The sequence below is a fragment of the Lactuca virosa genome, chromosome 8 (genome assembly GCF_052849685.1).
Source record: "Lactuca virosa cultivar CGN04683 chromosome 8, Lactuca_virosa_CGN04683_v6, whole genome shotgun sequence".
NCBI classification, from domain to species: Eukaryota; Viridiplantae; Streptophyta; class Magnoliopsida; order Asterales; family Asteraceae; genus Lactuca; species Lactuca virosa.
The window spans coordinates 33,732,651-33,742,538 of record NC_136433.1 but is presented as its reverse complement, the minus strand read 5'-3'; the positions used below and the strand labels follow the sequence as shown (position 1 = coordinate 33,742,538).

The 9,888-nt window shown below is 37.8% G+C and overlaps 1 non-coding gene across 1 annotated transcript; it reads left to right on the top strand.

Annotated features, from left to right (window-relative positions):
* Nucleotides 1–9,501: 9,501 nt before the first annotated feature.
* LOC145135069 (small nucleolar RNA R71) lies at nucleotides 9,502–9,608 on the top strand. The gene has a single exon (XR_013719549.1). It is a non-coding gene; the product is annotated as a small nucleolar RNA R71 (small nucleolar RNA).
* Nucleotides 9,609–9,888: the final 280 nt, after the last annotated feature.

The window sequence follows — 9,888 nt, the reverse complement described above, 5'->3', positions numbered from 1 at the left end:
TTAAACACTTGATTCAAAGCCTTGAAACATCGTTCAACTCAAGATCATCAAGGGTGTATGGCCGGACACACTTGGTGTGGCCGTACACACCTCAAAACCTTCCAAAATGATATTTTTGTCCATCCTCTTTTTGTTCAATTGTCACTTCCCCAAGGATCAAACACCAATTTTTGCATGTTCTCCCATGAGTGTACGTCTGTACACTCCACGGCCGTACACATCATGGTCGTACACATCAAGGGCCGTACACATCAAGACCGCACACTCCCTTAAGTGACCATAAACCCCTTTAATGCAATCACATGTGATTGTAACACTTCAATTCAAGTGTTTCCTAGTACCTAAAGTGGTTTCCTATCATAATTAGTTGTTATTTACACTAATTATATCCATATATGTATCATTATATGCTTAATAGGATCCGTTTGTCTTCAAGACTTCGCTTGACACTTAGCATCCTACATCGACCTTTCATTCGAATCACTCACTGCAGGTGAGTTCATACCCTCGTATTTTCATAGTTTTTACTGTTTTAAGGGGGGGGGGATACAAGTCTAACACAAAGATTTTGTGTTATAAACAAATGGTTTCAAATATCTTATCAAAATGGATTTCAGTTATTATCAAATCAAATGGTTTTAAATGATTGTATCAAAATGACATCAAGTCATCAAAATGTATTTCAAATTATTAAACTTCTTTTAAATGTTTTTATAAACTTATATTTTTCCCAAAAATCATACTAGTATATATATATATATATATATATATATATATATATATATATATATATATATATATATATATATATATATATATATATATATATATAAATAAGATTTAAAAGGCTTAGGACTAATAACCCACTTTGGTTCCTTTTCCTTGTTTGGATGTGGGATTACAAGTATCAGTTGTTTGTCCGAGTTTCATTTAAATTTTACATATATATATTTGTATATGTATACAAGTATAAAAGTTAGTTCATTAAGTTCAATTAACCTTTGTAACATGTTGAGCAAGGGGTTGCATTTATGAATATTCAGTAACAATTCAGAAAGTACATATAAATTATAATAGGTATAATTTATGATTCATAGAACATTAATTCACAATTCAAGTATACTAAAGTACATTGTTTTACAAGAACAAAGGTTTGATTCAAAACTAATCAAGAGTATACATCTTTCAGATACATGTTAATCATAGCAATTCAAGAACATAGAGTTTGTCATTTATTTCAGAACGATTGGATTTTTCTTAACTATTATACATGTAACGTTTATATGCTTTTATGAGTCAAGTGGTACATGTTGTTTAATTCATTTAAACAATATAGTAAAGTCCTGACATTATAACCAGAAGCTCCAGCCGGGGATCGAAACAATGTGTGTATAGATCTATATTGGGATTGACAACCCCGCACTCGGACTGCTAGCTACAGTCAGGCATATACGCCTATGAGTGACAAATTGTTATCAACAGTTTTCAGCGCATTCATAGCGTTGAGTCAGGCCATCTAGTCAGTATGGTTATAATAACTCATATAAAAGATATTAACAATACGTTAGTGTATAATTAACTAAACCTAAGTACATTTTCAAAGTACTAGTTTACAAGATACAGTTTACAGTATTACATTACAGTTTACAATAACAGTTGATGAAATCAGACACACTCTCAGATACACGTTTATAAAAGGATTATAAATACAGAATATTGGTTTACAAATTGTACAGTTTTATGTAACTAAAACTACTTTTCATTTACAGCAGAAAATATAGGATTTTCTGGAATAGTTTACATATTCAAGAAACAGAAAACATTCTTTCAAACATAAATACTTATGCACTCACTCAACTTTATGTTGATACTCTCTTTTCAAATTACTTGTATTATCAGGGAACCAGTAGATAGGTACTCCCCGAGCTTTTGAGAAGATGGAGCTATTTATGTCTTGTCTTCTTCTTTTGTATAACTATTTGATTTCAGTATACTATTATGAAACACATGTAAATACTTATACTTTTTAAATACAGTGGTTGTTTGTACTCTGATTACTATAATACATGTGTTGTGATACTACAAATGAAGTCCTCCACCCCCAGACGTTTCCGCCGTCTGGTTTGGGGGTGTGACAGAACTTAACCAAATCATCTACTTGTTTACTTGTCATATTTACATTCTAGCTTAGTTTTAATTTTCTCAAGCAATCAAAAATATTAAATCCCCCCCCCCCCTTCGCATTTTATGTTTACTTTTGTTTTATAAGTACTTGAACAAGTGATTTACATAAAGATTTAAATTAAACCAATCTCCGTGGATACGATCCCTTTACCACTATACACTATTTTAGTGTGTAACATTTAGGGTATTTATTTTGTTGGCCTCTACAACCACAAAATTTTGGCGCCGTTGCCGGGATTGGTTTATTTTTAATCAATTTGTTTCTCTATGCCCAGATCTCAACGTAAAGGTGACTTGATTTATAATCCAGAAATTGAAAAAGAAGCAAGGCGTTTGGCGAAGGAAAAGAGAATATAACGTGGTCAAACTTCCAACCCTCACGGGGACCCGGAGGTTGAAACCGCTTACTCTAGTGATACCGAACCCAACTCTAGCCCCGACCCTCGCTAAGAAATTCCCGAAACACCACCCCTACAACAAAATCCACCCATCATTGAACCAATTGCAATGGGGGACGGAGGAGAAGCTCCCGAAAGAACATTAAGGCAAATGATGGACACCGATGTTACACACACTCCAACCGGTATCAATTACCCCATTTTTGAAGGAGGTTTGGAATTGAAGTCAAGTTTAGTTCATCACCTTCCAACTTTTCATAGATTGGAAAATGAAGACCCCCATAAGCATTTGATGATGTTCCACATTATTTGCACTAGCACGAAGCCACAAGGATCAACCGATGACCAAATCAAACTAAGGGCATTCTCTTTTTCATTGGCCGATAGAGCAAAGGATTGGTTATTCTATCTTCCACCGGGGACAATCAACTCATGAACCGATATGGCAAGAGATTTTCTTGACAATTCTTATCCCCCTTCAAGAGTCTCAATGTGACATCCCCAAAATCTCAGCCAGAAAAGACCGGTTTCATTTATGCTTTTAAAATAATTTCAGAGTAAATCCTTTTGATTTAAAAGAGTTGCGGAATTTGTTCCCAAAACAAAAATATGATAAGAATTTATCAAAGCATTCCTTTAAAGAAATGTATTTTCATTATATAACAAAATCTCGGGATGTCATGTTCAATACAGACCAAAAGCATAAACTAGAACAAAATAGACCTTACAACAATTATTCATAACTACTGGCCTATAATCCAAAATCTCTCGTTATGTCAGCCAACTTATGCTCTCGTGTCATAACCTGTAATACAAAGAAAACTGAGAGGGTCAGGCTTGGGAGCCTGGTGAGCATATAGGGTTTTCAACCCACAATAATATAATTATTATATTTAATTATCAAACAATCAATCCAATTACCCACCCCCATTATCTTCCTTTATTTCTTAAAGATTTACCCTAAGAACCGATTACCCTTCTCCCATTCATTCCTAAGAATTACCCTAAGGAATTGGCACAAAGTCTAGTGCTGCCATGGTTCTTAGATTACCTCTGGTGAACACGCAGTTCAAAATAATTAATGAACACCTAGTTCAAGAACACCCATTGAACACACTCCGTTCAATAATACTTAATGAACACTTAGTTCAAAAACACCTAATGAACACTTAGTTCCAATATCCCTGGCGAACACATAGTTCAAAACATCTAGTGAACACTTAGTTCAAATATCCTTGGTGAACTCAATCACCAAAGGAACACAGAGTACGAAAGCTCTTAGTTCAAACCACGTGATAATAATGTATATCTCGATCCTGCAAAACCACTAATATTATTAACACATATAAATCATATTTCTAAAACAATCTATCCCATCCCGTCGATCCCCGCATACTGACCCTATACTATGATCTTACGAGATCTAGCCTAAGGAATCGATATGAACAACAAACTGACGAAGCTGCTTCGGAAATTCCCTGGCAGCAAACGAGGATCAATAAAGACATCAAATGAGGGGAATGGAATAAGTTTCACCACGAACCTTCGTTCGTAAAAGAAAGAACCACAAGACAATTAAGTCAGGGGTAGTTATCTAGATAACAATGCCTAGGCGTGGTCCGACTATCATGAGGTATTATACCTCCAGACTCTCCCTATCCAGCATCGAACATTGCCTAGCAGTGGCCTGAATACATGAGGTATTTCACCCCCAGACGCACCCTATCCAGCAATATAACACCAGACATACCTATCAGTGGTCTATTACCGACACACTTTATTAGGCAGTCTACGAAGTTCCCTTAATTACTTCGTGAAAGAAAACGCTGACATATGAAGCTCGGTTGATCACTTCATAAAAGAAACGCTGACTCCAAAGCTCTCTCAAAATAAAAGTAAGGGGAAATACTACTAGAGTACTCCCGTACGCTCCCGTAACCGACACACAAAATTGTCAAAAAGACTTTGTAAATGATAGTACTTCTGGCACATTATAGTACTCTGGTATGCGAAAGTCTCGTACCCGAGAACATAATAGTACCCTGGCACAAGCAGCACCCAAGACACAGAGCTTTGAAAAGGACTTCGTACATAAAATGTACTTCTGTACGTAGGACGTACTCCACCGATCATCAATCTCACCCCACACATACTCTTAATAAGAGACTACCCAAAGTCCAATCTTAATTGAACTAAACATCCCTATTTAAGTCTTAACCCATCACTAGGGAAGCCTACAATGCCTATAATCAATTTTTTTGATACTATCTCCGTTTAGGCAACGCCAACTAGTGTATACTTAACACAAGGTTTTAAGTAATAATATCATATATACACATCTTAACACATATTGAACCATATCTGATTCGCACGTTGTATATCATCAAATATATCTAACACGTGTTTCGGACAATAACAAATACTTCACATACATATGTATATTTCATACTTTAATCAGTACTCTTATTAAAATCACGTTCCTAAAAGGGACTATACACATGATACCTTATCGAATGAACACGTAGTTCAAAAATACATAATCCTTACTCCCGGATCTTAAATTTGCCTCATTACCTAATCCATATTCCCGGATCTAAAACTAACCTCTTGATCTGATCCATACTCTCGGATCTAAAACTAACCTCTTGATCTGATCCATACTCTCGGATCTAAAACTAACCTCCTGATCTGATCCATACCTCCAGATCTAAAACAAGTTTATCTCTTTATCCTTTTATCTCATGGTCCAACCCATCTTTTATCACCTACCAACAACCTCATCTACCTATGTTCTACCCAACATATTTGTAGATACGAAATACATATACAGTTTAACTCATTAAAACTTATATAATTCATCCATTCCACAATCATCTCAAATAAACAACAATATATTATACACATAGCATCTATTTCATAGCAAATACTTAATATTTATGTGTTAGAAGAAAGTGACTATACACTCACTTGATCAGAAGATGATCGGACAGCACTACGGCTTGTAGAAGTAGTATTCTTCGGTAGATCTGGAAGATCTTCACAAAAATTGGCTTCTTACGGGCAGAGCTTCGACTCGGGAATTGCACTTCTCGGGATCTTCAGAGCTTCGGGACTTGCTTCGGGTCTCAGGATGATACCGGGGCTTCGGGGGCACTTCTTTGCATGTAAATCGAGGTAATATGAGTGAGAGGAGAGAATTTGAGCAACCAAACTCGGCTGGCCCTTCAAATCTATTTATAGGGCAAAATTTGCCTTTGCCACGTCGCGGTACGGTTTACCATGTCGTGGTGGCTAGGTCGTCACTGCATGCGTCATTGCAAGTGGGTCTGACAGACTCCAGAGCTCCTGCCACGTCGTGGCACTTTTACCACGTCGTGGTGGCTGACAGTTTTGGGGTTTCGCGCCCCGAACTTCAGAAATTCATAACTTTCGCATACGAACTCCGTTTTTGACGTTCTTTATATCCACGCGTAGGTGAGATTATGCTCTACAACTTTCATTTAGACTCCGTCGGCTAATTTTGACTTTATTTTTAATATATTATAAATATATTACTTTTATATTATTTTTAGTAGGCCGGGACAGGAAAACTCCGTTATAAATTCATAACTTCTTCATCTGACCTCCGTTTTCGCCTATCTTTTTATCGTTTCACTACTATTAACGTGATCTTCGATTCTCGTTTAGATTGTTTCGGCTAAAAATCACTCGATCTCAAATCGAGTATTCGGGCTGCACACCGCTAAGCTGAAACTTAGAAAAATCATAACTTCCTCATACGAAGTCAGATTTGGGCATTCTTTTTATGCACGCTCTCGGTTTAACGAACTCTACGACTTTTGTTTATATCACTAAGGCTAAATATCTCTCTAACGTAAATTTCACTTTTTACGTCATTCAGCGTTGTGCCGGTTCTGTCGTGAAACTTCGACAGGTCATAACTTCTTCGTTATAACTCGGATTTCAGCGTTCTTTATATGTACGGAATCCTTGTAACATATACTACAACTTAGTTAAGATTATTCATCCTAAATAATCTTCTATCAAAAAGTCATTTTTGACGCTTATCGTCTCTAAATTGACTAGCCCGGATCTACGGGCGTTACACTCAAGTATTAGAAATGAGATTTTTGGAATCCGCCAAGGTCAAAAGGAGACTTTTCATGATTATTAGGAGAGGTTCAACAACTTATGCTATAGTTTTCCACAACCTCAAATTCCAAAACAACTCCTCATTCAACACTTCTATGAGGGATTGTTACCAATGGAGAGAAGACTAGTTGATGCCTCAAGTGGTGGTGATGTCTTTAGTAAAACTCCACAACAAACAAGACAACTCTTCAACACCATAGCCGTAAACTCCCAACACTTTGGTCTGCGCCAAGACATGAAGAGAGACAAACAACACAAAGTCAATGAAGTGGAGACATCAATCCTCAAGTCTCAAATCAAAGACTTAACCTCCGTTGTCCAAAATCTAGCCATGGGACAAAATCCACAAGTGACGGTTTGTGGAATATGTGCAACAATGGGACATCCTACGGATATGTGTCCCATTCTGCATACAGATGCATTTTTCACTCCTTCCTCTTTACGCCCCATCGTTTCCCTTCCTCCTTTATCTACCTCGATTGCCTTTTCAGTCATTATTTCATCATCACTCGAGGTCACAAATTCTTCCTCACTTTCATCACATAATAAAGAATCTGGCGGTTTAAAAGTGAAAACTTCAAATGTAGTAGATACTAGGCTCGAGGCTTGGTTCTTTTGATTGTGGTTGACATGGCTTCTTGATCAGGCATATGTGATTAAATGGAAGAGTTATGCTTAACATTATTCCAAGCCTTAGTATTCTCTTTATCTTCTAAGCTTTCCTTCTTGTCATCTTGGACTGCTTCATCATATTGCACAATTGTGTCAAGACAAGCCAAGTGTGCATTTTCAAAGTCGCTCAAATCTTTAACAGCTTCGCTTTCCTCAAGTAGACTCTCCAATTGATCAGGAAAAATATGCACGTCGGGTCCAGAGAGGGTAGTCGTGGTTTGCAGGCCAAAATTTCCATCAGATCGTGACTCTTCGTATGTACTCGTCGAGTCAATGGGTGCTACTCGGCGAGTCAGTGAGGTTTCAACACTTTTGATAGTCTCCTGGAAATCATCTTCCTCGATCAGCCTCTCTATCTCATTCAGGTATCCTTCAGCATCAAAATTCTCTTCCAAAGATAATATGAATTGATTTGGATTGCTTTCTTGCGAAAGCGTCAGCTCTCTTTCTAACAATTCATCATCCAAACCCATTGAGGAAACTTTATCTTCTCTTGGCTCTAGGTGCCCATCCTTTTGCTCAACTTTAAAAATCACCGAATCATCCCCACCCTAAGTGTTAGTGTAGATTTGTGCATATCTACTAAGGTACAAGCGGTATTCAAGAACGGCCGCCCAAGAATGATTGGGACTTTAAGGTCCTCTTCCATGTCTAGTACTATAAATTCAGCAGGGAACAGTAGTTTATCTACCTTGATGAGAAGATTTTCGCACACTCCTATTGGATGTATTATTGTTTTATCGGCTAGATGGATTTTCATTTGAATAGGCTTTGGGTCCGGCAGGTTTATCTTTTTGAAGAAAGAATATGACATAATATTTATACTTGCCCCTGAATCAGTCAACGCTCGTGTGGTCATTAAGTTCCCAAATTGACAAGGTACGGTGATGCTTCCCGGATCGCCCCTCTTCTCTGGCAGCTCATTCAACACTATCTCAACCACTTCTTCCATATTTCTTATAGTTGTAAAGAGGCTCTTAAGCAAGCATGCATATTTTGGCATTTGAACTATCGTTTCAATAAACAGAATATTCACTTGGAGTGCCTTTATATGATCCATAAACTTCCTATACTCTTGAATCTGTTCACCAGGTATGGCTCCACTAGGAAATGGAAAAGAGGGTCGGTAAGGTTTTAAAGGAAAGTTGTTTTTGTCATCGGACGTTGGACTCGTCGAGTCCTTGTATGGGACTCGGCGAGTCGAGTCGGGTTTACTCGATTCCCAGTTTTCTGCCTCTTCTTTTTGCACCTTTATACGATTCTTCTCTATAGGGGTCAGAGGAGTGAAAATTTTCTCAGAATCTGTTGTTATTGCATTCACATGTCCCATTCTTGGATTCTGTTCAGTATTGCTAGGAATTTCACCCGGTGCTCTTTGATTGATTTGATGTGCAAGCTGGGCTAGTTGTTTTTCAATGTTATGGATGGATGCTTGCTGATTCCTAAGCATAGCTTGTTGATCTATCATCATAGCTTGGTGCTCTTTAATCATATTTCGTTGCTTCTTTATTGCAGCCTCGGTATCATTGTGTCTCTTCTCGGATGCAGCTGCAAATCTTGTGAGCATGTCTTCAAAGTCTGGTTTCCTTTCTTGCACTTGTTCCTCCTTTTGATAAAATCCCCTTGCCTTTTTCTTATACTTTTCCTCCTTTGTCTTTTTGTACTCATCGTACGGGAGCCATTCCTTCTTGGGTTTTCGCCAATCATCATCATATTTATCGCCACTTGAATAGCACACTTGTGCTTTTCGGTTCCCATTCTCATCCAAATCACAATCTCTAGTAAGGTGAGGCTCGTTACAATTCTCACATCCCACCAGATAGCGTGGATGGATTGGTCCATCTTAGTCATTCTTCGATCCAAACTCTCCAACTTAGCCATCATTGTTGCCATGCTATCATTAACTGAGTTCACCACCCCTCTAATTGAGTCATTTCTTGGGTTATGATATTCTCTAGAGTGTTTAGAAAATTCTTCAATTAGCTCTTTTATCACCGGTGGTGGATTTTTTGTGAGTGGTCCTTGCGAATCAAGGAGCTGCCTAGTTGTTACATTCACTCCATCATAGAAAATGGAGACTTCTTGTTGACTATTTAAATCATGGTTTGGGCAGTTCCTTAGTAAGCCTTTGTATCTCTCCCATGCCTAATAAAGTGACTCTCCAGCTTGTTGTTCAAAATTGGCTATGGCTTTCTTCAACTTGGCTATCTTTGAGGGAGGGCAAAATTGATCGATAAATTCCTCTTTCATTTTATCCCAAGTAGTGATGGATCCTGGAGGGAGTGATTTCAGCCAATCTTTCGCGGCGCCCTTAAATGTGACTGGTAGCATACGAAGTAGAACAGTGTCGCGAGGTACATTAGGAACATTGAAGTAGTCGGTTACGTCGTTGACCTCGTCTAGATGCTTGTATGCATCTTCGTGATCTTTCCTGAAGAATGGGATTTCCTTAAGTTGAGAAAGTATGTGGCCCTTAAGTTCA